Raw genomic sequence first — 27,151 nt, forward strand, 5'->3', positions numbered from 1 at the left:
GGACATGGACATGCTCGAGCGGGGCCAGAGGAGGCCACGAAGATGCTCGGGGGGCTGGAGCACCTCCCCTGTGAGGACAGGCTGAGAGAGTTGGGGGGGTTCAGCTGGAGAAGAGAAGGCTCCAGGGAGACCTTAGAGCAGCCTCCCAGGACTTAAAGGGGCTACAGGAAAGGTGGGGAGGGACAGGATGAGGGGGAACAGTTTTAAACTGAAAGAGAGTAGATTTAGATTAGATACAAGGAAGAAATTCCTTACTGTGAGGGTGTTGAAGCCCTGGCACAGGTTGCCCAGAGAAGCTGTGGCTGCCCCCTCCCTGGAAGGGTTCAAGGCCAGGTTGGACGGGGCTTTGGGCAACCTGGGCTAGTGGAAGGTGTCCCTGCCCGTAGCAGGGGGTTGGGACTAGATGATCTTTAAGGTCCCTTCCAACCCAAACCAGTCTGTGATTCTAACATACCACTTCAGGCACTTCTGCTTTATGATGCTTTTGTCTCCACTGACTTTCAGACGGAATGGTACGTTGCTGTTCTGTAACCAGAGGTAATTATGCTTTTGCCACATTCTTGAATCTTGCTGGTGTCCTGGTTCCCACATACTCTGCAAATGGGAACTGTGCTGTATCTTAGCTGCATTAGCCTGATGCCGTGTGTGTGCAGGATGATTCCTAAGTAAGTAGAAACTGGTTTTGCTATCAGATTTTGCTCCCTGTGCGCCGTCCGTACTGCATCGCTGTAGGTTCCCACTCACTCGTACCTCTTGGCTGAAGACAGCCAAGCACAAAGGCTTATCGAACCAAACAGCAAAATTACGTTGCTGTGAAATACAGAGAGAAGAGAAATGCTGTGATTTCTTCCAGAACATATAGTTTTAAGTCCAGCTCCCAACATAGTGGCTGCAAACACCTCTGGAACAGCAGCCACGACAGTTTTTGGCGGTAACACCCAGAACATCTGCCACAGCCGGGTCCTTCACCAGGGCTTGCCCAGCAACGGCTTCGGGGTGACTCGTGAAGGGCCGAGGCTCGTTGTTTCGGGGCGACAGAAGCCCCTTCCCCGTCAGACACCGCTTCCAGCTGGGCGGGCGAAGGCCGGGCCCGGTGTTGGCGGGACGCTGCTGACGGGAGGCTGCCGCGGCGCTGAGGGGGGCCTGTGGCCACGCCCCGCCGGCGGCGGCAGCCAATGGGGTCTCGCCGCCGGCCGCGGGCGTGGTGGGCGGGGGGGGCAGCCGGCCCGCGCTAGGACCCCGCGGAACGGGGCGGCCGCGGGGGGCGGGGCCTCGGCGGGGCGGTGGGCTGCTATTGGAGGAGCGGGGCCGGGGGGCGGGGTGGCGCGTGCCCCCGCGGGGCGGGGCTGTCGCTCCGCGGCTCGGTGCGGGCAGCGCTGCTCGGGGGTGGCAGGGAGCGGGGCGGCGCGGCCGCCGCGGCAGGTGAGGGGCGGTGGCGGCGGCGGGGACGGCGGTGGGTCACGGGCTGCTGCCAAGCCAAGCCCGGCCCGGGGGCGGGTTGTGGGGAGGGCGCCGGCGGCGCGTTGGCGGGGGTCAGCGGCCGGCGGCAGGTGCCGCCCGGGGGCCGCGCTTTGTCTCCGCGTGGGGGGATGGGCGCGGCCCCTCAGGAGCGGCGGGGCCGGGCCGCGGCCTGGCGGGGTGGGGCGAGCTGGTGTGGCTCCGGTGGGCAGGGTAACCCCCCCTCGCACACAGACACACACACCCCCCCCCACCACCCCCCGATCCCCCCCCCCCCACCACCCCCCGATCCCCCCCCCCCCCCCCGCGCTGGGGCGGCCGGCCGTTGCGGCTCCGCTACCGGGAGGAGGAGCGGGCGGCGGGGCTGGCGACCCCCGGAGGCACCACGGGCTGGGCAGCGAGGGCAAGCGGCGGTGAAGCGGGTTGCGGCTGGGCGCGGGGAGAGCGGGTTAGTGGGACCGGGAACGTCCACCGCGTCCTAGCGCTGGGAGCGGAGCGGTGGGGGGTGGCACCGGGCTGGTGGCGGGGCGAGGACCGGGCCCGGGAGGGCACTGGTGGAGCTGTGCCTCCGGGAAAAGGCACTAGTGGGGAAACAGTCTTCTGGCAAAGAGCAGCAGCGCTGGGAAAGCTGTTTGGAAGTCGCCGGGAGCACGTTGGGATAAACAGTGCGAAACGTGGAAAAAATTATATGTGAGTTTTCTGTAATGCTCGAAGTGGGGATTGTGAAAGAGTTTTCACCTGTGTGGTGTGGTTGTGGGGGCGGGTGCTGGAGTGCGGTGTCCCTGTTTGATGTGGATGCTGTTTTCAGAGGATGCTGAGAACTTTCTAACACAGCGGAAGAGCTACAAGTTACTCAGGGGGTATGTTATTTGAGGAGCTTCAAGATGACTTTTTAATCAGCAAAAGGATTGATGAGTGAATTCTTCTAAACCCTGTATCGGGGTTTTGAGGGCTGGTAGCAAATGGTGTGGCAGTAAACAATGGCTGAAGCCAGGCGGTGTCTTAAAAAAATAGTATTACTAGTCAGTATCATTATATTCCCGAGACTTCAACCTCAGAGGTAGCAATAACTGCCTTCTAGCAAAAGCAAAGTTGCTTAATAATTACATCTGTTTTCTAACTTACAAATACATTTAAATCATTAACTTGAGGGAGGCTAACTTGTCTGCCTTCTTCAGTCTGTTCAACACTTTTTCCAGCAACAGTAAAAAAGTGTTAGAAGGTGCCTCTCTGATAAATACAATCCCTTTAACTTCGGGAAAACCATGTGTTCACCTTTTTCCCTTCAGCATTGATTTTTACTGTCTGTACTGAAACTGAGTGGTTAAGTCCTGTTCTCCTGGAGATCTCATTTTCCACCTTGAACGCATTCCTTTTGAACAGTTTGCAGCAAGTGTTTGGGCCCCCTAAGCAGGTGTGTTTTCTGTTACATCAGTGCAATTTGAGATCTTTCTTTTCTCAAATCTAAACTTTCTGTGACTGCTGCTTTATCTCAGGGCAGCAGTCTGGAACAGGAGTAGTCTTGAGAGACTATCTGGGCTGTTGCTGTAGCTACAAAGGAAGGGGCTATGATCCTGAGTGTTGTAAAGCACTGGGGTTGATATTTTACTAAACAAGTGTCTTTCTGCGTAAGGTGGAGTGCTGGGTGTGGGTCTGCTCATATCTGGCCTCACTTTTTCTTTTTGAGCGGAGGTCACAGGACTCCTGTGTTATGCATTGTGTATAAAATGCAAAAATCGGTGAGTGTTACATTAATGATGTGTCTGTGTGATGTTGGGAGCCAAGCCGGTGGTGGAGGCATTCGCCCTGATTTGGGAGGAAGCTGATGCACTGAGCTTGTTGTGCTATGTGGTTTTGCATTCTAATGGGGAAATTGGTGTTTCCCCTTGGCAGTTACAAATCAGACATCAAATTGCATAGGTTTTAATAGGGTCACTTTGAGAGTCCAGGAATGGCTAGCAGAATCCCAGGACAAGAAAACAAGCAGGTTATGGACAGAGAAGAATCTGGCAGGGAAGGTGATGTCTAGGTAATCTGGTGCTGAGCAGACTATTTCCATGCTCATCCACACCTGTGTGTAGCAGAGCTGGAATCTGCAAGCCAGGGACTTGCCCTGAATTGAGATTTGTCTAGAAAGCATTTAACATAGTGTGGTTCATATACGGCATTTTCTCTTTAAATTTCTTCCAACATGTGAAAAGAGTTAGGTTAGTAATACGATTAACAATATTTAATAAGATTAAAATTACCGGCATAACTCTCTTGAGGAAGGTGGGTGCAGACTGTCAGCAGTTGACACTCTAATCTCTTGCTTTCTCCCACGTAAGTGCTCTAAAGAGTTTGGGCTCCTAGACTCTGCTTTTCGGAAAAGAAAAATTCTGTCCTCGTGTGCTGACAGCTCAGGTATTGCCTTACCTTTCACATCCACCAACAGCATCATATTCCCAGCGGGGCCACGGGATGTTCCCATATAAGGGCAGAGGGAATAGCTGACAGAGGGTTGTAAGGAGCCCACAGAGCCATTCCCTTCGCTTCGGTGCCAGTCTTTGTGCAAAGCAGGGTTGTTTCTGCGAGTGTTGCTGCCGCTGGCACGCTTGGGCTTTCCTGGCAGCATCAGCAGAGACTGCGAGGGCTGAACGAGTCTGGAAAGTATCTGGTGCTGCTGGAGGTGGCCCCATGTGCCTGGAGAGACACTGCCTGCCAAATAAGCGATGCCAGTTGTATGTTGGGTGTGCTCTGAAGGAAAAAGCACCCACCCAGGTTGTCTGTGTGTGGGGTGTGTGCTATCCAGTACTGTCCAACAGGAAAACAAAAGTAATTGCACTTGCTGCCTTCCATTATTTGCTTTCTGGAGTGGTCCATTTAGCCAGCAGTGTCGGGTACAGGGAGGCATGGTATCTTTTTCAGTAGAAGAAATGCTTTATGCTTTTGTGTCACCTGGGGAGGGAGAACAACAGATGAGGGGAAGTTTGCCAGAAGGTGAAGCAGCCGCTTCCCACAAACGCTTGGTATTTTTTGTGGTACAAGCTTTGTTTCTGAATTGGTCAGATTCACGTTATTTCTCTTCTGTCATCTTCCTCTGTCTCAGTTGTTCCTGCTGCCCGTCAAAGCAAACTCACAAGGACTTCAGCTTCTCCTCCTCCCTGGCTGCCTCTCCATCTGTTCTGTTTTTGTTTGTTTGTAGCTGTCGGGCTTTTTCCCCTGAAACTTCAAATTGGCTGTTGTAGCCAAGTTCTGAGTTGAACCCTCCCCATCTTGCATAAGGACATCCTGGAGGAGATGATAGGACTTTTATTCATCCCAACTTGCAGGGTGGTAGCAGTCAGAGGAGGCATGAGCCTGCCTGCTTTCTTGTAAGAATTAGCCCTCTAGATACAAGCTAGTTTCAGGAAGCAGCAGTTGGACTGGTGCCCTTTTTGCTCACCTGGATCTTCAGTGAAACGTCTTTGTGCTCCAAGTGCTGGAAAGCTGGTGCATTCTACTGATTCTCCTTTGCATTCCCCATAATCTGTTAAAGCCCTGGATTTGATTTGCATTTATTTTCACTTCTCGTGAGTATCTGATTGCAGGATTACTGTATCTGAAAAGATTCATCTTCCGCTGTTCATCAAAACCACAGGAGGGCTGCTTTTGCCTTTATGGGAATGTGCCAGCTGGTCTTTCATTGTGCTGGTATCGTTTTCCTTGTCCTATTAATGGAGGCATCTTCGATGACCTGATGGTTGGGATGATGTCTTTAGAGAAGATTCATATTGATCGTTTATTTGAGCATTGTCTGGTGTGGTCTCCGTGCCAGAAGACAATTCTTAGAAAATCCCTGCATGTGTTTTTCAGGGACAAGCATTTGAGACATGGAGCATGTGCATGGTCTTGTGACATGATACTGTTGTTCCAGGAGACAGAGTAGATGCTTAATTCAATTGGGAAACAGTAATCTCACGTGTTGCAGTCTTCACTCCAGCACAGCGGTGAGAGCCAAAAGACCTTCCCCCTCGGCATGCTGAGTCTAGGGACTCTCTGAAAACCACCTGGGGGGATTTTTGCTAACTGTGCAGCTCTCTAGAACCATGTAGGATCAGCCTTCATGCTGTGGTTTGCTATAGTGATACCCGAGGTGTGCCCCTGCTTAATAAACTGGCCTGGATTGTAGTCACTGGAGCTCAGACTTGCTAAGCTGCGAAGGTGCGAAAACATGAAGCGGGATGTTTCGACCTGTACCGACATGCCGCCTTGACTAATGGAAGAACCGCAGTGCTTTGGTATGATCTCTTTAAGGCTCTGCTTTTTCTCCCCAACTGCTTAAGTAATAAATGTGGAGGACTTGTTTTTGCTGCTAATATTTTTTTTTTTTTTTTTAGCCAAGTAGCAGCTAAGACATCTGAGCTATTTTGAGGTTGCAGGAAGCAATTTAGGTCGTCTTTTCATTAACTAAAGTAAGCACTGCCTCCTGTTGCTTGGGGGGACAGGGGGGGAAGAAGAAACAAATGGTGTCAGTTTAGGTGGATTTGATTTTTTTTTTTTGATTGAATCAATTTTTTAAATTATTTCTGATATCCTGAATTTAATGTTAGAATTTCACTTTTAAATCCTGCCTGCTGCTCCCAAAAAAGAAAAGGGGGGGTGTGTGAGTGTGTGAAATGAAGTAGAAAAGAACTTTGTGTTAGCATGATCTGATAGGAGGATTTTAGATGTTGATCAAAATGTGAGGTGAATCTTCAAATGATATAGATCCTAAGGAAATTCCCAGATGCCAGACTTTAATCACATGTGAACTTCAGTTATTTGCTTGCAGTATAAATGCTGCAAGTACTGTGAGGAACACTTCTGTGCCTGGTAGACGTGTGAGATTTCGCATTGCTTTTGGCTTTGAAGTTTAACTACGGATCAACGTGGAACTAGTGGGTTGAGTTTCCCCAGCCTCTGCTCTGCACCAGCGCTGCTGCTCTCAAAATTCCTGCAACTTCATAGCGACTCTCTTTTAGGAAATGATAGTTCATTTCCCTTCTTGAGGTATCTGAACGTTGTATTTTTATCTTGCTATTTGTATCTGTTACCATTCTATCTCATGTGGAAAGTCTTTTGTCCCTATGTCTCAGGGGTGGGAGGTGGATTGATCTTTGTTCCTGGCAGTGGTTTAGCCAGGCTGGTTCTGTACTGGGGGCTGGAGTTCAGCAGTTGTGTGACTGCTTGCTCCAAACCCACCTAGAATTTGTGGTGAGCCATCAGGATACACAGCTGTAATGTATTAGCTAAATGGATTGCTGTTGCTAACAAGCTTTGGGTCTGCAGGTGCAGAGAATTTCAAGCCATCACCATTCTCATTCTCTTTTGCACTTTTCCTTAATTCTGAATTTAAAGGCAGTGCTGCCTTTGCAGCTTCTGCATTTCAGTGAAAAAACGTGTCAGCTTATCTCAGCATAATGTCAAATGAGTTGCAACGATGGGATTGGTACTGCTACTGAAGTTATCACGAGGAGAATGCGGTCTTTCTTGCGTCCTACCCTTCCCTGCAGCTCTGCTGTGGCAGGCAAGTAGTTGTGCCTGGGACTGTGCAGGTGGGGGAAGTTGATTGTATTCAAGCATTTGTCTATGCTGATGAAACTAGTTTTCTGACTGAATTGCATGTCATTCTATAGATAGAATGGGTATATTTGACATCTTACCCTATTATAATAATTCTGAAAATTGCTACATAGAAAGTAGTGTTTTCAGCTTAAGGTTTCTGCCCATGTATGCCTGTTTCAAAATTATTTTTGTTTCAATCTCTGTTCCTTTAGCTCTCCTATACTGCGGCATTTCATATTCTGGTTAGGTGGCCTCCCTGTTCTTTGTGTGGAGTTACCTTAACAGCTGGAGCACAGTCTGTTTCCCCCCTCTCTGGTCGTGACTCCTGGAGACTCCGCACTCTTGAAATCCCTCTGTTGCTTACAAGTGGCCATGCCCCCATCCTCCTGTGTGAGACTGAGGAGTTTCTGGGTACTCCAGTCTCCATAAAGAAATCCTAACTTCTGTGAACAGCTGGCTGAACAAATGCTCCAGAATATGCTCTTGACAGTGCCCTGCAAATGCTCTGTGCTCAGCTGGAAGTCTTTCATGCAACAACAATTTAAAGCACAGGAACCAGGGCTTCAGAGATGCTCCTGCCGGATGAGACTTTGTCAGAAATAATGTTATGACTGAAGTTGGTGTAGGGTTTTGGACAGCTTGGAGTTAATGCCCCTGAAGCAACTCTCTCTTCAGCACTTTTAGCTTTGATCCCAAGATTTTTTTGCATCAGACTAACCTTCTTAAAATGCTGGAGAGAGCAATTCTTTTAGTGAATTACCTAATAGTAAATTATCGTATGTGAGAGCATTTTGGTAACTCTTCTAGGATCATCTGTCTGCTGTCTTCCACACACCAGGGTCATGAGCTCTTCTCACCTGTCCTAGGCTGTCTCCTACCTTTAGTGTAGCCAAAAAATGTACGTGCTGGAGATCTCTAGCGCAAAAGCAGTTCCTGGGCTTCTGAATCCCACTGCCACCAATGTTTTGATCTTTATTTGCTTACTGCTTGACTTCTTGCATACAGGTTGCAGTCCATTACTGAATGATTCTGCCCAAGAGAATGGTAAAATGGGTGTGCAGCTGAATTAATTGCATGGGAGCGATGTGTGCCACTGTGGGAAACAGGGAAGTAGCAACTGGGGGATCTGTTTATTTGCCAACTCTTTTTAGCTAGTTTAGCATTTTGAGAGAAATTGCTGAAATGAGACTGTGGAAATGTTGAAGGGCCTAGGGAGACCAAGGCATTTGTGAATTTATATTCTGATCCTTGGCTTAGCTGAAACAGATTTTGGATTGCATTTCATGTCAACCTGCGACTTGAGAGAGATTTAAGACAAAGATCGCAAGTGCTTTTTGCTGCTTGGCCTGCATGTCAGTGCAGCTTTCTCATGGCTACAATCAAGAGGTGTGGTTCCCTTGCATGCCTATGCCTTCTGGGGGACTGCTAGTGCTGTAATGGGTAGCACTGGCTCTTTTACTGTTTCTTTGTTTCCTTGGTCTAGATTTTTCCTGTCGTCTTGGGATTTGTAACCAGAAAATGTTCTCCAGGTGTGTGACAGCCTACAGAGGTGCATGTGCAATTACAAAATGTCCCTGGGTGCCTGCTACCAGCTTGTTGTCTTGGCAGCATAGGCAAAATTTGAATTGTCAAGAAGGCAGAACAGTCCCTGCGGCACTGCCATCTCCGAGTGACTCAGTATTCTGAGCTCCTTGGCCGCAGTAACAGGCAGTTGGAGTCTCAGTGCTGGAGTGTCTGCTTGTGCTCTGTGCCCAGCACTGCTGAGATGATGTAGAGCTAAAGAAAAAGGAGCAGCGGGGTAGAGCAGCTGCTCTGCAAATGCTGTTCTTGTTCTCTGTGCTACCGAAAGGGCAGCTACCTGCAAGGTTGCTCTCTGCAGGGGCAGTAGATGGGGAGTAGGGGCTGCGTGTGCTGGCAGTGTGGCCATATGAGCAGCTGCACAGGAACAGATGAAAGAGCCATTTAGCCTGTTTTGCTTTTTCTGGGCTTGGGACAGTCAAGTCTCTGTCCTCATAGTGCCCAAGACACCGTGGCCCCTTCCTTCTCAACACTGAACTGATCTGCAGGGGAAGTGAAAGCCTGTGTCAGTAGGCTCAGTAACAAGCTCAGCGGAGTGCCACAAATCTAAAGGCTTCTGGGGTAGTTCTGACAATCACGCTTTCTTGCTTATTGTATTTTAAAACTGTTCCTGTGTGTTGTAGTAACAGGACTGTGTTCTGGATACTTGAACCTTGTAAATTCATTTTCTGTCCGCAAAACACAGAAGGCCTGCTTGCCATCAACGGTCTCGCAAAGAATTGTTCTGTTTCATTGTGGTACCGAAGCCTGTAAGTGCAGGGTGGTGGCATCGTGAAGCTTTCCTTAATGAGCCATATTGATACTGGCCACTGTTCCATAATGCATAACTAGGCTTCACAACACTGTGGAGAGCTGTCTCTGTAGAAATCTGTGAATAAAGGTTGTAAAGAGTAGAAAGAGTAGGCAAGCTGATGTCGGTATTGCAGACTCATGTTATTTTGGAGCCAATTATTCAGATACATCTACAGCATCCCACCACCACAGTGCATCTATGAATGCCAGACTCACTAGCTACGGACAAATAATATCTAAACAGTGTTTACCTTCCAGGTGATGACAGTGATGGAGGTCCTGCTGGGAGCAGCGTGCATGCTGGCATTCTGCTCACACAGCCCCAAGAAACTTGAATGTTTCTGGTTAAGTAGTTTTGCAGTTTGATGTTCTGTTGCTGATCAAAGGTTTGTGTCTGTGTCTGGCGCAGGTGGTCAGCAGCAGCAGGCGAGTCCTGGGATGCTGCTGCTCTGAGCAAAACTGTTACAGGAGAATGACCCGCACTTGCAGTTCTGAGGTTTCATCCTTTCCTTTGCCTCGATTGCCTCCCAAATGTTTGAAAGCCATTGGGCTATGGGTCTGTTTACCTTCCTCCCAGTGCTGCCAGCACAGTGTGATCCTAATGGGTGCTGCAGCGACAGTTACAGGCTCTGTGTTCTCTGCAGGCTGCCAGAGCCTATTGGATCATCAAAACACAAATGACACCTGGCTATTCAGCTCTAGGATTGTAATCTGCATCCCCGAGTGCACTGTGTAGGAAGTACCAGAAGGCACAAGGTCCTAATAATGGAACCTTGCCCAAAATGCAACGTGTTTATTTTAAGCAGGTAGAAATCATATACGTGCAGTGATCCACGAGGGAAATGGTTTCAACCGATATAAACATGTGTTATTCCACTTTGTAATGAATACTTATCGAAATTCTTTTTTGTATAGAGGAAGCATTAAACGTTTGGTGCTTATGAAACTGTTAGTGCTACTGGGAACTGTCCTCTGTGATGCTGCTTTACTTGACTGAATTAGAATTGTTAGTCTACAAACTGCTACTGGTTTCTTTACCACTCAGTGACCTATAGGAAGATCTGTATTGTATTTGTCTTCAGGCTGCTCTTCTGTATATGCTCTGAGAAGTCTTGCCCCTTTGGCCTGTTTTGAACATAAGGGTGAAAAGCTCAAGTGAAGGAAGGAGAATTGATCTTTTGAGAGCTGCAAGAAAAATAAAGCATTACAGGACTTCCCTTCTAAGGGAGCAAAACACTTCCTTTAAAACGAAGGCTCTGTTTACATGTGTTAATTCCCTTTGTTTTTTGTGGAATGGAAAGGTCACTTTGTCTTTATCTAAGCTATGAAAAAATCAATGGTCTAATCAATTTCTAAAGTAGATTTAGTCAAAATGACTACTGTGGTGTGGCTTGGGCTGCTAGAAAAGTCAATGCAGAGCGTCACTGCAAATAAACTTACAGAATTTGTAGGGGAATTTTCTGTCCCATTCACTATGTCCATAGGGTGGGTTTTTTCCCTTGCCCAGTCCCAGCGTGGCTTCCTCCTGGTGTTCTTACTGAAAGAATAGATTGTTAAGATCAACAAAAGCAGTCACGCAGTTCACTTGAGCAGTCATGCATAAATATGAACAGACTTTCTGCTGTTAAAACTGATGGGTAGCCTTCCGTGCCACCAGTTTTCCAGAGGCTGCATGCTCCTCCTACTCAAAGCTATGCTGAGGATGCCATCCGAGAGGATAGTGTCCCTGATAGACAGCCAGGTATTAGTGTTTCCCAGTAGCTGGGCTGGGGGGGTTCACAATGGCAAGTAAGTTTTTTGCTTTGAAAATACCAAGTTAAAGATTGATAAAAGCCACATGTCTCATTCTACGCTATTGCCTTGGAATTATTTTCTTCTGAGTGCTATAACGGGCGGCCCTTCCTGCTATCACACTGACCCACACCCAAACCTTGGCCTGGGCTCCTGCCTGCACGCAGGGCATAAGCTCTCTGCCTTGTGCTCTTTGTGAACTTAGATGTGCATTTGACATATAACACAGTGAGAACTGTCGCTAAATGGAAATACTGGTTGGAGGTGGAAGTTCAATGGGCCTCCTGCTAGAACAAAAATAGTAGGAGGTACTAGTCCTCGTGATATGGAGAGTCTGGTTAACATCTACAAGGAACTAATGCTTTTCAAGCAGTGATCTTGAATAACTCGGGTCTTTGGGGAGATTTGAGATGGGTAGTTATTGGTTTTGATGTATACTTCAGAGGATATATAGCTCTGAAGGATTCGGTTGTGTTAATAAAAAGAAAGACCAGCTGGAAAGAAACACGTGAGTACACGGCAGCAGGTGACTGTGTTCATCTAATGTATTTCTTAGGATGTTTGACTTGGAGTAGTACAATGGTATGAATAATTGAACTGTGCCAACATCAACAGCATACCTCATAATTATTTAATTAAAAAAAAAAAAAAAAGGCTGATGTGTTTGAAATCATGGGTTACTGGGGACATGTTGGAAAGTGGTATTCCTAGTAGGTGTCTTTAGCGAGCATCAGTGCTATGTGCTGTTCAATAGTTCATCAGTATTCTGGAAATAAATCTAAAGCCACTGCTAATGTTGATTCAGCAGAGGGGCAGGCAATGCTGAGGGCAAGTTCAAGACCGTGACTGGAAACGACAGGTCTGCTGGGATTTTCTTCCATGAAGATCCTGAATAGTACGTAAGTCTTTAGCAGGATGGGGATCAAGTAGTGAAGTTTTCCTTAGAGCTTTTGGAGAAATGATTAAATGGTGACTAAGAAAGATATGAGCTCCCTACACTCAGTGCAGTCAGTTAATTGACTGTTAGCTCGCTGATATAATCTTTGCAGTCTATGATTTCTGTAGCTCCTCCGTTATGCTGTAAAACGGGTCTAGTGAAATAACATCCATCTGATACAGGCAAGTATAGACTTCTGTGTGCCAGAGATGCTGATCGTTTACCGATTGTGTGCTTCACAAAAGCAGTGACCCTGAAGAAGGGGGAGGAGGTAGGGGGGATGACAATCAAATTGCTATTTAAAAAAAAAAAAGTTATAAGTTGTTCAAGCACTCAGGAAGGTGCCTTGTAATGAGAGACTGACAGGACCGATCTGTTGATTGCTAAAAAAGCTATCGAAATGTGACTTGGTTAAAGCATGTGCCTAATTGACTGAGGAGCTACTCTTTAATCCAGCAGAGAAGGAATTAATGGCTGAAGGCAGAAAAGCAAACAAATAAGAAATTAGACTGGCCTTGCTGCCAGAAAGAATGATGGAGCCATTGGAGCAAACTACTAGGAGAGCAGTGAACTTATGTTTTGACCTCCAAAGGCCTCTAGTCTAGATGCCATAAACCACTACATTTCACAGAACCACTTAATGGGTTTTGTGGAGGTGTGAGTGGATAAAATGGAACGGCGCCTCTATGTTAGGCAGGAAGTCGGAGTGGTCTTACCTTAAATTATGTGACTCTGACTAGTCCTGCTATAATTAATTTCTGTTTTTCTGTGCTTTAGAAATAACTACAAGACTAATGCAGTTGTGTTCTTCAGCCCTGTTTTTTTCTCTTCCCAAACTTTGTTTATGTCTAAATATTTAATGCGATGTAAGTGGTACATCCTGGTTATAATCTTGTTCGTTATGGGAGTGTTAACTTGAGGTTTGTACTTCAGATGTCTCCTGAGAATGAAATCTTCTTTGTTTCTCACAATATTTCTTTCACCATTATGCTGATCTTTCTATCTGACCTGTCTTGTGGCACTTATTTTACTGATTAAACTTTTTAGAAAAGTAGAGTTTTATTAAGCAGTTGCTGTGTGAACCCATGTACACCAAGGAACAGTGTTTAATTCCAATTGCATTTAATTTCAGCTACTTTCATTAATCTTCTCTTGCATTCAGTGTGAAAACCCTATACAAGAAGTAAATTTGATGAATGTTGTAGTTTAGCCTATGATTGCTTCAGAATAACTTGTGATTGTTTACAGGCTGAAAACTAACTTAGTTTTTTTAAGGCCAGACAAATCACTGAGCTCACTTAATCTGACATTGTGTAAAGCAAGGTGGTGGGCTTTCCTGAATTTAAGCTAAACATCTAAGTTGAGACTGTTAATAAAGAGAAGAGTTACGACTGATGGAGAACTTGCCATACCAAATACATTTTAAGATATCTCTGAGAGAAGAGGTTTGGAAAACAGACCTTGGTCTGCTCACTCCAGAAACCTGCAATTAGCAAATTATTACCTTTGTTCTGAATGGGTTAACTAACATGGTACTTGTTCTGTTTGGCTTCTGATTGACTGTGTAATAGCCAACATCAGCAATCTCTCTCCTGTGCTGGATTGTGAAGTCTGCTAATTAACACATTAGTTTCATATTGCTGCTGCCAATGTTTGCACTGAAGAACTTCGCTTTTTTTGGCCATATGGATGGGTGGGAATATCAAGATTGTATTATGGCTCTGTGCTCATTCATGTGTGATGCTTTGTGCTCTGTTTTTCCCAAGACATCTAATCAGGCTTGGGGCTGAACAGTGCCTTTTCGAAGAATCTTTAACTGAAAGGTCAAAATAAGCACAAGGCCTAGAGACAAGTCTCGCTGTCTCTCTCCCCACCCCCCCGCCCTGCCCTCCTTTGTGTCTGTGTCTCTTCACGTATACATATGTACGAGTCCTTCACCCAACACATTCATCTGTGATTCCTTTCTTGAGACCCAGGGCTTCGAAGTGCTCTGCTGCCACTCAGGGTCTTCTCAAACAGCACACAGCTCTGCAGGCTGAATTTCATGCAGCAATCCGTGAGTTTGTTTGTTGGGGGCTGGAGGGGAGGATTTGTGGTGGGGAGCTCCTGGCACTCACCTACTGATGGGTCTGCTGGCTTTCCATCACTGCTGTGCACTGTTAGCTGCCTGGCATGTGTGTGTCTCAATTAACCACGTGTAGGTAGACCAGGATTTCCCTTAAAGGCAGCATTATTTGCTTATAGACTGGGATCTGGTGGCCCTTCAAGGGAGTGGGAAGGGAAATATGCCTTACAGTGGTCTCAAAGTGAGGATTCCAAATAGTGCCGTGGAAGGTGAAGACTTGGGTTTGTGGTACAGATCAGGTCTGATGTAAGTGGGGTTTATTCACGCTTATCCTGCGCTACCTCCCAACCATCAGGAGTGGGAGATGTTGAAGTCTGGGAGCTTACTCCAGTTCTTGGTGTGTGTCTGAGGAAGATGCCTTTGTTTTAGTAAATGAGATTTATTTTTAAGGTCTTGGTGGGTTTGTGCCTGTTGTAAGAGCATTTGAGGCAATCAACTCTTTTGCTTTCCTTTTACTGTCAGTGTTTCAGCCCTGCCTTGACTACTCCCTTCTCTTACTCGCCAAGTGCAACTGAAAATGAGGCACTGAAGCAGCCCATCTATTTTTTTGTATGCAGTCTAGCAAATGTTAGTGCTGGAAGTTGGGCTCTCAATGCTGTTTGTCTGGTAACATTAGCCTCTGTTGTTTCCTTGTGCTGCTTTTGAAAAATACTGGTGTGGTTTCTGTGTGAGAGGTGGTTGGCCCGTAAATGTATGCCAACCCACGTAATAATTCTTCTCTAAAATCTTTCATCAGGTCTTTTCTGTTATATAGTTTTAAAAGAAAAAAAAAAAAACAACCAAACAACAAACACCTCCCTTTACTCCTGGAAACAGCAGTCATCTTGTTCTGCTGAGCTGACTGCTGCTCATACTGACCAGTACTGTTTTCTTTGTCTTCATTTATTTTAGAGTTAAGCTATAAGCTGTTTAAGACTGGGCTATTTTTGTTCTGTATTTTTGCATGATCTTTTACATGAGTGTTCTAAATGCTAAAATAAATGCTCTTAAAGACAAAACTACCATCCTTGTCAGGGGCAAGATGGTCATTGCTCTAAAAATTAAGTTTGTGGTTTTGCTCTGATAAAACGTTTTGGCAAGCACATGCCTCCACAGAGGAATGCCTAGGTCAGGGCCAGACTCATGGCCATCTTCTGCCTTTAAGTTGGATTGTCTTTTGTCAGCCAGATGCCTTATGATCCCCACCTTCTCTCTCCACCCCTCTTTTGACAGTAGCTGTGGGCGCTCAGCAGGGGCTCCCTCGCTGTGTTTGTTTTAGCTGGGGAGGTGTTTGCCTTCACTGCAGAATTCCAACTTCCAGCTGCCGGGGAAACCTGGAGCGCTTGTGTTGATTCATTAGGGCACAGTGCGCCTCAGGAATGCCTTTGCTAAGGAGCTGGGAGTGATGGAAGGGATCCTGCCCGATGCAGCGTGAAGCCTTCTTGTTTCTCTTTACAGAGACGCTAAGCAGGAATTCCCTAAAGCAAGGTAAGAAAAATAGCTCACTCGGCTGACTGCTTTGGAGAGCGTCAAAGCGAGACTTGGGTTAGGCTTCCCTGGCGTAGAATCAAGGAGGTGGACGATAGCTGCAATTTTAAGAGTGCAGTTTTGAGTGAGTTTTTGGTAGGAGATGGTACTGTGAATTGCCTGACCAGAGGGTTTGTATGCTTTTGGTTTGTGTTAAGAGCTGGCATTCCTGAGCTACTGACTAGGGCTTTTTTCTTGGACTTGGCTTTGGGCCATCTGAATGTTTTGCACTTGAAAGAAGCAAGTTTCAACCTCTTTGGATTTGCAGACTTCTAAACATTTTCCTTTAGAGATATGGCAATAGATTTGCTTTTTTAATTACCTTTGCAGACAACAAAAGTCTATGGACTACAAGCTTAAACACTGACACAAGTGTGTCTTATCTGTAGTGACTTCACTAGAATACCTTCACATCTCCGTAATTTGTCCTAGCCATCTGACACACACCCCTTATTTTCCTTTCTTTTCTGGCATGCACACACAAATACATGTTTCTGGACATTTTCCTTCTTCTGAGATTTTGGTGGCTGTTGCCCCAGCTGATCTGAAACCAACATGTAGGAAAATATTGGGTATTTGTACAAGGTAGGGTGGACAGCCAGTCACTTTGTGTTGATCAAGTATTTGTTAGTTGCAGAGTAGGTTGTGTTTATGGGGCATCAGTGCTGAGAAGGAATTTCCTTTCCTGGCTGAGGTAGAAAGACTGTCCACGTACAGCTTTCTTCCTTTGCTTTAGCATTCCTTGAGGTTGTTTCCTATTTTACAAATGCATCTTTTGAGAACTGCCAGGAAAACGTCTCTCTCAAATGGAAATGGAAATTTCTGAGCTCAGAGGGATGAAAACCTTTGAGTCTGTGCTCACTGAGTGAAAAGAGGATTACCAACCAGCCATTCTTCAGCGTGCAAAGTGGTGGAGAAAAGTCTGCAGAGACTCTCTGAAAGTTATTGGCTTTCCTTAGGAAGGGTGCTTGTGAATAGAATTGAATGATGAGGTTGGTCCCATCCTCCTTAGCTTCTCTGCTGCAAGTAGAGAGAGCAGTGTAACTTTGAACTCAGCAGACACTTGAATAAAATGGGAAATGTTTTTTTGAAGTAGATGTCTTGCGAACAGGTCTAGAGCCAGTGTTCCTATATTACTGTAAGAGAATTAATGGTTTTGTGTCTGCATTTGGGCCTGATAAAAAGCAGGGAGGCAACGCTGATTTTTCCAGAACTGTTTGAAGGGTTCAGAAATGAGGATGGTCTGCTGGAGTAGATGCAGATGGCTTATTTTCACTGGGGACTGTTAAACCTGCCAAAGTGTAAACTGCATCTCAACAGGAAGATGGGAGACAAGGCCTGTGCATCTCTCCCTCCTAATTACCACAGCTCAGCTGCTGCTGTCTCTTATGCTTACACATCTGAAAGGTGACAATGACAATGTCTTGAATGGTGAAGCAATAGCAGGAAGGCTTTCTTTGGTGGTTTTTTTTTTTTTAGCCGTAGCCTGGAACAAAGAAGTTATTCAACTAATAGTCAAGAATATCCTCATGAAAAAATCTTCCTCCTAGAAACTGCTCTTCATAAGACCACTGGAATTTCTGTAGGTCTCAATGGCTTGTCTCCTGGGTGACTACAGGTAAAGCAGCAGCTAGCTTCATCCTCTCTTCCACACTGACAGCCTCGGGAATGCCCACCGCAGCAGTGGGACTTCCATTTTTGCTGTCCCTGCAGCTCCGCACTGGATTGCCTTTGTATGCGTTCACTACCTTTTCAAGAAGTTGGAAGGCTCTTCTCACCTGTTGTAGTAAAAATCTCCAGCAATGTTTTCACAGCTGTTACTTTAGCTGCCGAAACCCAGACTTTCAAATCCTCATAGCTCATGGCACATAAAAAAGGGAAAAGATAGTTTTGAGATAGTTTGGGAAGGATAGTTCTGTAGTTGTGATTGCATTGCAGTGGTACAGAAGGAGCGGAGGCAGTGGCAGCTCCCAGTTGGTCTGCAGGTGACAGTTTTGGATTTGGTGTTTCCCTGTGAAAATCTGTTGTAGGCTGCAGTCTCTGGTGACAGTCTTGCTGGTTAGCTATTAACTTGTTCAATCTCCCCTCACCCATGACCCTACTCAGTTTCACTGTATCCCTGTAAATCAGGTTTAAAAACAGCTTTGTGAAAGTTTCTCTTCCTGCCTCCGCACTTGTGTTTAGGTCAGGAGAACATGCTGGCACCCAAGCTTTGGCAGGCATGGTTTTAGTGCTCCTTTAGTTTTTTAGTGTCCCTTACCCTTCAAGCAGTCCCTGGGGAGCCCCGTGCCAGGGGCAGAAGGCAGGACGGGCTCTGTTCAGACACTGTGCAATGTGCCCATGGGATTCCTCTCATCTGGGAAACAACACAGTAGAGGAAAGGCAAAACAGTGCTGAAACCACGGCCTTTTTTTTTAGCTGAGAGGAGAATGTCCTCCTTCATACACAGCCTCCTCCTGCTTATGACCATACATAGCCCCTTCCTGCTCCCCATCCTATAGTGTTTTCTCTCACTGCATCAGGGCATTCAGGCTAGTACAGATCTGAAGGAGCAACCTATATTTAGAGATTATTCTGCAGTGGTATTTGCCTTGTTTCTGTGAAGGGCTGTAAGTACTCAGATGCCTACTTCTGTTTCCTTTTGTAACATGCTTCTTTGAGTACACTGCTTGCAGCTGTGTTGGACCCTACAGTTCTTCCTTTCCCCCTTGTAATGGCCAGCTCCCTCGGTCTTTTCACATATAGGGAATAAAAGTTGAAGCGAGGGGATGCCTGTCCATTTGTATCAGCCTGGGAAATGGTGGACTTTTCTCCTGAGGCCTTTGCCGCGGGCATCTTGCCAAAAGGCATCTAGGCTTTACTCACGTCAAACACATACAGTTCCTAAGCCAGAAATGTGCAGAAAGCTAGTGAACTGTGATAACTGAGGGCCAGACAGCGTGACCCAGTGCTTCTTAAAAATCAATGAATTGAAGAGCTGTGACTTGTGGATGCTTGGGAAGCATGACCAGGCTGCGGCACCCGCGGTGCAATGTGAACCTGAAGAGGATCACAGGATGATCAGCTCAAACATGGATGTAACCTGTATCTATGGTAGGAAAATATCCTGAAATCTGAGCCAAAAAAATTAGAATTTGCGTAAATGAAGTGTTTTGGCAATCACAAGCGATTACCTTCTTCATAGATCCTGCGTACGAGCTTCCTTTCTTCAGAGCATGAGGAATTTAAGGCAAATTTTACTTTGAAGCTAAAAGGCATGTTTTTAGCAAAGGCGGTGCAAGTAGCACTGGGAAGGAGTCCAGACCTTTGGTGTTCCCAAAGAAACGCAAACAACTGCAGAGGAGGGTATAGCTCAGATCCTTTTGCCAGCGTGCTTAGCAGGCAGCCCAGTACCAGATCTGGTTCAGTCTTTGACAAGTGACCTCTGTCACTGAATGGGAACATAAAGAGCCTCAGTGAGCTTTGGCTGAACTGGGCTTTTGCCTGTCTGCTCCGGAGAGAGAGTAACCTCAGTGTTCCCCTCCCTCCCTCCGCTCAGTGTGTCTGTGAAAATACCAACTTGATTTAGCTGCCAAAAAAAGACATTTGAAAAGTATACATTGCTCTCCTGTGTCCTAACTTCTGTAAAATATGGGTTACGGTTGGTTCCTGTATAAGGTGCTCAGTAATTTTACAGAAGAGAAAACAGCACCACTACAACTATCTACACAACACTTAATACAGTGAGGTCTTAGTCTGTACTAGGACTCCAGAGTGCTATTCTGAGCATTATGAACCTGATTATGTTACAGAGCTCAGATGGCTCAGAGCCACACTCGGGATATTAACTGTTCCTATTAAGCTTTGCATTTAGAGCTCCTTCTGGAGAGGAGGGTGACGGTGAATGAGCAAGCATTCCCACAGCGAAACTCAGTGTCTGTACAGTTAGGGGGTGTTTTGTATTTGATTTGCACAAGGGGTGACCTGAGTTCCAGCGCTTGCTAACTTATGGATGCTCAGTGTAATAATCTTTTCAATATACTAGTTTTGTAGCTGCAGGTGTTGTGGAGGCGGCACTTATTGATGTATAGGAGTGCAAGAGAAATCTTAGTGTTATAAATATATCATAAGGGATAAATCCATATGTAGTGTGTCATTTGACAGAGAAGGTGATAAAATGGCATTCAGTGTGGTTACTTGTGATTCTTGACAGCTTGTGTCCCTGAAAGAGCGTTTCTAAGACTTGGTTTAGTTTGTGATGAAATTAGCTTTAGGAATAGCGAAGGTCCTTCCCGCTTTGGTTTTCAAAAAAATATAAGAGTGAGTTTCTTTTCATGATCTATATTTTGTTTGGTGCTGTTCCAGATTTTGTAAAAACAAACACCTTGAAAACCCAAACAGCAACAACAATAAAAGAAACCCTCTACAGACCACTTGGGTGACCCAAACAAAGTTGATGAGTTTCTCACTGTTTTAATAAGCACTGACTGCCAGGTGGGAACTGTGCAACTCTTCCTTCACCCCACAAGTGCAGGAAGAGATAAGAGAAATGTATATAATCCTGCCCTGGCAGTGACTGAATTTGAAGCACACTACCAGCAGACAGGTATGCTGAACTGGGAGCCTAAATGGCTGCCTTAGGGGGTTTAGACACTATTGTATGGCTGTTGTGGGTATGAGGCACTGGGGTAGGGAAGGTTACAGATGTGCTACTGGGAGAAGAGGGGTGCTGGAAGTGGCAGCATGTGCTGTAGGGAAGGCAACCTCTCATCTCTCATTGGAGGCAGTGAGATTTTACCTTTGCACGGCTTGGGGTTAAACTCTTCTTCCAGAAAGACTTCTTTCTCTGTACCAGGAGAGAGATGTGACTGTTCAGGCAGGGACTGTCTACTGTGCAGTGAACAACTTCTCTGCACGAGACAGAAATGAGTGGATGGAAGATTCCCATGTGCCTGATAAACCCATGTGCCATGGCTTAGGCTGACAGTGAGGGGCTGAGTTTGTATGTGTTCTATCAATGAATATCCCCTTCCTCGGAAAGCAAAGAGCTGACATTTTTACCTTGCAAAAGCTTTGCTCTCCAAACTTGGGCCTGTAGCACAAGGAAGGCACACGATGACCTTGGTGTTCCCGTGCCTTCTCAGCTGCGTTTTTTGTCTCAGACTCCACTGACCCTGAGATGTGGATGCATTCCCCTCTGCTGCTTTGTGTTAAAAATGAAGAATGAAATGTAATGTGGGGAAGCAGTTTGTATGATGGAACCCATCAAAATAAACATAAGGAGATGGTGGTGGTTAGAAGGGCTTGGATAAGACATGGTGATTAGGCTGGATGGTGTAGTGAGGGGGAGAAAAGAAGCTAGGAAGGGACTGCAGTGGGGATCAGTCCCCAAAATAAATAGTACACAAGCAAGGCATGAAGGGATAAGCAGTCTCCATGAAATCAGGTTCTGTGCCTGAGCCTTCCTCCAGAATTTCCTGCAATTTAGACAAATGACCAGCATCAGATTTTTAAGTGGTGTTTGTGCTGAACACTTGCAGGAGCGTGTTCCCATCCAGCTGCTGAGCAGAAATCCTCGCTCTTCAGTCTTGCTGGGAGCTGCTTTGCGCTTTTCTGTGGCAGCAGCTTTTGCAATAGGAGCCCCCCCCACCCCTGAAAAGGATGGCTTTTTCTGTGAAAGAAGCCAGCGTAGCCAGGCAGACATTATCCCCTTGCCGGAAGGAGGGATCCAGGCTCCCTGGGGAGGAGGGGACCGGGGGGAGTGAGTGATTCATTGCAGCTGGCTGCAGTTTGGCCTCCTTCTCTCTCTTTGCCCTGGGTGCCAGGGAGTGACAGCTTGTGGGCAGCAGGCCAAGCTGTGAAAAGAGGAGTGTGTGAGGCCTTCAGCTTTCTCATGCTTTATCAAGCTGCAAAGAATAGCTCGATATTCAGCCAGCGTTGGTGCAGGTCAGGAGAATGGAAATGCTAACTTAACTCCTGACATGCCGGCTGATTGCTGACCGCACGCTCCGCGTGGAGAGAGGGCTGCTTTGTACGGCAGCACGGCTTTCGTAGAGCAGCACACGGAGCAAAAGGAAGAAAACGTGCTTTGATGCAATGATGAAGATATCTTTCTGTTAAGTGGGCAGCTTCTGGGACTTGCTGGGAGTGTGGAAAGATGGGAAGAGCGCTCTTCTCTCGTGGCTTGCTGTCGGTGTGCTGGTGGAGGATGGAAATGCTGAAACGTAGGGCAGCAGGAGCGATGGGCGTCCTGGGAAAGCGTGAGGGACTGTGGCGGGTGAGTGGCAGGACTGTCCTCGGCTGTCCTCCTGCTCATGGCACAACGCTGAGGGCACTGGGGCCAGCCAGCCGACCCCTGTGCAGCGCTTGACAATGCGGGGAAGCGGCAGCCTGGAGAGCAGGATGGGGCCAGCCCTGGAGCTGGAACCCTTGGCTGGAGGGCCTGCCAGCAAGGCATCCCTGGCGCGGCCGTCTCTGCGGAGGGCTGCCCGCCGGCGTAGAGGGAGTTAAGCGCTCCTCGTTGGCTGGGGGTGAGCCTACCTCGGGGTGTTGAGCTCCATTCCCACGGCTTTTCCTTTCTGACCAGGGCTGGGGGAGGGATCTCGCCTGGAACAAGTAAAATGCCCAGAGAAGCTGGAAAACAGCACCCCGGCCCCTTCAGCCTTGTGGCGGGCTGGGAGAGATTTGAGCTTCACCACAGTCTGGACAGGGGCTGCTGGCCAAGGCTGGGGTCTGTTGCCGCTCAGCCGGCCACTGGGTAACATCATGGGTTTATTTCCCTCCTTCAGGCAGACCGAGATGGCTTTGCAGGCAATCAAGTTCCTGCCTAAGGGACTGAAATAAGTTATTTTTTAGCTGGGAGGATTTAAAGTAGAAATCAAGTCCCAGCAGTTCCATGAGCAGATCACAGCACAGGTTAGCATATGGGTTTTGTGGCTGAGCAAGAGCAGCAGCAGTTGAAAGAGCGTCATTCCCTACAGGACATGCAAGTTTCTCAAAGGCATAAGATAGCAGGGCCCTTCTTCCCTGATGCTGACTCCACCCTCTCCTCCTGCACCATTTTGGGCTGCTGAGTTGAGCTGTTTGAAGCCCTGAGGAGAGGGAAGAGGGGGAAGAGCAGGTGAAAGTCTGAGGGGAAGGGAGTTAGTGGGTGCTGGGAGCACACCCTGTGGCTGCCTCGGAGCCTGAATCCCACCATTTCTTCATCAGCAGTGCAGGGGACTGGGAGAGTGAGAGGGCTCTGCCACATTCCAGTTTGCTTTGGAGCTGAGTATACCCCTGTGTGGGGTACCAATCCTGGCCAGCACAAATTTCTCAGCAGAGGGAGAAGGGAGTTAAAGTACCTGTTCAGCCCCTAGAAATATGCTCTGAAGTCCTCCCTGACAACCAAGGTGTGCAGTCCCTATTCTGAACAGCTTCTGAAATCAGGGCAAGGTGAACTGGTGTGGGTGAATGGGATCCGGTAGTAGTATAAAGGAGAGATGAACCATGGGCTCGGAGTGCAATTCCACGGTTTAATTCTGCTGAGCTGTGTTTGCACTGTGCAGACCAGGTTATGCCAAAAAGCATGGCTAATGTGTGGTTAGAGACTGGGTTTTTTGTTTGTGCATGGGGTGTCTGGCCTTGCTTCTGCCCCAGATCTTCTTTGCATAGGGTGAAGAAGTACTGTGATCCTCCCACTTGCTGTGTTGGCTGCTGTGGTGGGAGGATTTGGAGGGGAGAGGGTTTGGGAAGCAGTATTGCCTGTGTGGGGCAGAGGCTTTATTTCTTGCAAGGCCAAGAGAGTAGCCTGGATCAGCACCCAGATATAAAAATGAGTGATGACACAACAGCATCTGCACAAATATTCTGTAAATGCCAAAATGATTATTGCTAGTGGATCTGGCTAATTGTTAGGTGCCAAAATCCTAATAAAGACTGGTAGGCAGCAGCCGTTGTTCGATTTTCTGCACCCAGGCACTTGATGGTCGCTGAGCTCTGCGAGCATATTGCAGCTCTTTGCTCTGTCCATTTACTCGCCCAGTAATGGGAAATGTGGCTGGAGTGGGAGCTGGAGTCACAGGCTGATCTGAGCCCTGTGCAAGGCAGAGCTGCGGTGGATGCACAAAGAGAAACTATCCTGCTGTGGCAGTAGCTTGGGACCCAGGTGCAGCGAATGCACCAGCAAGAGCTGGCTTTTCTGCCCTGCTCCTGCAGGGACAGGGGGTGTGTTCCCATTGTGCCTGTTCTGGTTTGCTCCTGTCAAGCCTTTTCTCATTATTCTTGCCTTGAGCTGTCTCAGGCCCGAAGGCAGAGTGCTACAGAAGGCTCTGTAGGCTTGCCCTTGAGAGACGTGCGGTCCTTGGAGAGTGGCTGTTCAAGGGAAGCACTGCAGTGGGCTGAATGGAGGCTGTTTCAGGCTGTACAGCTCTGAGCTAATCTCCCAGAGGCAGAGACATTACTCACCAATCAGGAATGTGTCTGTATTTTTCCTAATGAGAACAAAACATTTTATCCCTGTTCATTAGCAGAGAGTTAGGGTGTACTGTTGCTATGCCAACAGACTCCTCTCCTCTGCAGACACACTGGGGGTGTCCTCCGTGCCATGGTTAGAAGGGTGAACAGGAAGGCTCGTTCTGGCAAGAAAAAGATCCCATTGTTTTCTCAAGGCTGCCTGGACTTTGTGCAGCTGGGCAGACCTTGCCTTCTCAGGGGGAAGGGAACCACAGTGGGAGTCAAGTGCAACAGGGATTTAATTTATTGGAAAAATAGTCTTTGCATTTCACGTTATGTTGTTTTTTCCAGCTTGAGGCACACTCTTCAATAAGAGAAATGAAGGTGTCTCAACGTTCCCAAGAGTCCAGATGGTAAGCAAAACGCGCCGGGAGTCAACACTGGGATGCTTGGGGACCGCTGCAGCCCACTGGGCTCCTCCCTGTTCCTGATCATCTCAGTTCGTGTGGCCAGTGTATTGCTGGGCAGCCTCTTGATGCTGCTGCATAATGAACCCACCCGGTGAACTGTGCCACCTGTGATTAGTTGGACATGTGGGTTCACCAAGGCACATGGTCTACTGGAAAGAGTGAGTGGCTGGATGTGAGACTATGTGCTTGTTCCCTTTGCAAAGGGAGTGTTCCTTTTACGTAGGGAAATCCTATGAAGGACAGAGAGCATCTCTTCAACAGAAGCTTTCATCTGTAGATTTCTGCTGTAAGCAGATGTATTTACTCCAAAGGTTGCCTGTATTCGCTTGTAGTTTTTGTCTTTGTCTTGGTCTTCCTCCCCAGCTGTACCCTCCTTTCTCGAGGGACTGCTTGGGACCTGTGGGTTGCAGTGGCACCTAAGTCAGGCCACTGTACACCCTTTGCAAGAACCTTCTCAGCACCTCTGGTGCTTCACTTCCATCTCTGTTGCAATGTAAAAAATACCTTTTGAACTTTGAATTTTCTGTACAAGGGAATGAGTTTAACCTACGGACAGAAACAAACAAACCAAAAAAGCCTCTTTCTGATGGCGATCTATGGACAGAAAGGGGCCAGTGAGTGTTGCCAAATCTGAAGACAGTCTCCTGGAGCAGGGGTGATGTTCATATCTGGCTGTCAGTCACCACGCAGTGTGGTGAGCTGCTTTGTGCTGGCTGAGCTCTGTCGTGTTGACAGCTATAGACCCTTGAAGAAATGTCTCCCTGAAAATGATGTCTCCTTTCAGGCTGCTTCCTGTTAAACAGGATAGTTACAACTCCTATTTCAGTTTGCCTGGCGAAGCACTCTGTGAGTGAGTGTGTGGAATTTGAATATGGGAATTTGAATGTCAAATATAGGGTGGTACAGCAGAGATTCCAGTCTGAATGAGGTGCTGGAGATCTACATGAACTTCTGGTTGGGGAATGAAACCCTGGCACCTGGATGCTAGATGCTGATTTAGATGAGTCAGTGACTCTTGCACTGGAGAGATGAGTATCATGTTAGAGCACTGGGAGTGCAGGAGCCCTAGAAGGATGTCTGCTTGTTGGACTTGCAGCTGTAGCAGCAGGAGGGCTCAGCAGAAATAAAAACAATGAATAAAGCCAGACTGCAACCCCTAGCCCAGACTTCTCTGTGTGTGCAGCCTGTGTGGTTTCAGTTTGATAGTAGACCTGGATTGAACTTTTGGATGGTAAAAAGCAAGTTTTTGGAAAACCTGTTTCAACGTGGAGCCTCCAAGAATAAATCCTGAGTACATATAACACATGTACAAAGATTGGCGAGTCTGGTTTCCTCAGCTTTGTGTTGCTCTGGGTGTTCCAAGTAAAACCACTAAATCAAAGCTGTTTGAAATAGGCAACGAGTAAGTACTTGAGATGACTTGAATTAAGGCCAGTCTCTTTTGGATCCATGCTTTCAGGATACATAAAAAATAAAAGACCATAGGGAGGACAGAGGTCTGTATGTTGTATTCTTTGAGATATCAAACTAATTCTGTCCAGATCCTTTTGAAAAAGTGCTCCAGCAGAAGTGCACTAGAGGACATGCTTTTTAGTACCTTTAAGTGCAAAAGATCATGGCTGAACAAACTAACTTCCGAGATGTGAATTACAGTTATTATCTGAGTCGCGCTCTACTTAATTCTTGTGCAGCGAAAGTAGCAATTGGTTTCCTAGGAGAGTGTTACTTCTTCCCTCCTTTTCTCTCCCTTTTTAAACACTGTAGGGGCTGGTTTTCTGCCCTATTTTCTGTGGGCCACCACCTTTTCTTTCTGAGAGTAAAGATAAACATAAAACTGCTGTGCTGCGTGCAAGGCAAGAATTTTTCAGGAGAAACCCTTACCTTTGGGGGTGGAGGGCACGTTTTTGTAAACTGTGATGATGTGTTTTGGCTATAGATGTTTCTTTCTCATTGCTTCCTATGCCTGGCAAGCGGTTCTGTATAGTGTGCTCTCTGCAAAGTGGTCAGAATAGTTGGGGGGTTTGGGTATTTCTAGGCCTGGGCCACATACTTCCTTCATATGTGATGTAAAACCTCTGCATAGCTACCTCAAACTCCAGCTCCAGTTCCAAATGTGCTATTTCACTGAAAGACTAATCCAATTGCTCTCTGGTCTTGCATCTTGTCTTGCAATTCTGTTTCCAGATGTCTCCCATTGCATGCTGAGTGGCTCTTCACTAGGTGTGTATGCTCCATTTGCTTAAGTATTTAACCTTGTAGCAACCAGATTCTTGTTTTGGTGGTGTCTGAGCTTCTTACAGTGGAAAAGTAACGCAGATCTACACATATTCACAGTGGGGTAAAAAAAAAAAAACATTCCAAACCTGTTTCTACATTTTTGCCTCCAAAAGCAGTGCAGGTGTAATACCTGGAGCCAGGTGAATGCCTTATGTGAAAATAAGCCTTTGTGTTATGTTCCAGGTACAGGTTTTATGTAACTCTCAGGGTTGGCATAGTTTGATGTCACCGAAGATGTGG

General features: G+C 47.0%; 1 protein-coding gene across 4 annotated transcripts in view; it reads left to right on the forward strand.

Moving 5' to 3' along the window:
* The first annotated feature begins 1,360 nt into the window (after positions 1–1,360).
* PLXNB1 (plexin B1) overlaps positions 1,361–27,151 on the forward strand; it is an 83,881-nt gene continuing 58,090 nt past the window's right edge. Inside the window, exons 1-2 of one of the 4 annotated variants that reach the window (XM_074835789.1) lie at positions 1,361–1,422; positions 24,516–24,577. The gene's annotated coding sequence lies outside the window, so the exon portion shown is untranslated. Of the gene's footprint in view, positions 1,423–14,110; positions 14,178–24,414; positions 24,578–27,151 lie in introns of those variants that run through there. The other 3 variants (XM_074835790.1, XM_074835793.1, XM_074835791.1) reach the window with 3 other exon arrangements.

This window comes from Strix aluco, chromosome 11 (genome assembly GCF_031877795.1).
Source record: "Strix aluco isolate bStrAlu1 chromosome 11, bStrAlu1.hap1, whole genome shotgun sequence".
Taxonomy (NCBI): domain Eukaryota; kingdom Metazoa; phylum Chordata; class Aves; order Strigiformes; family Strigidae; genus Strix; species Strix aluco.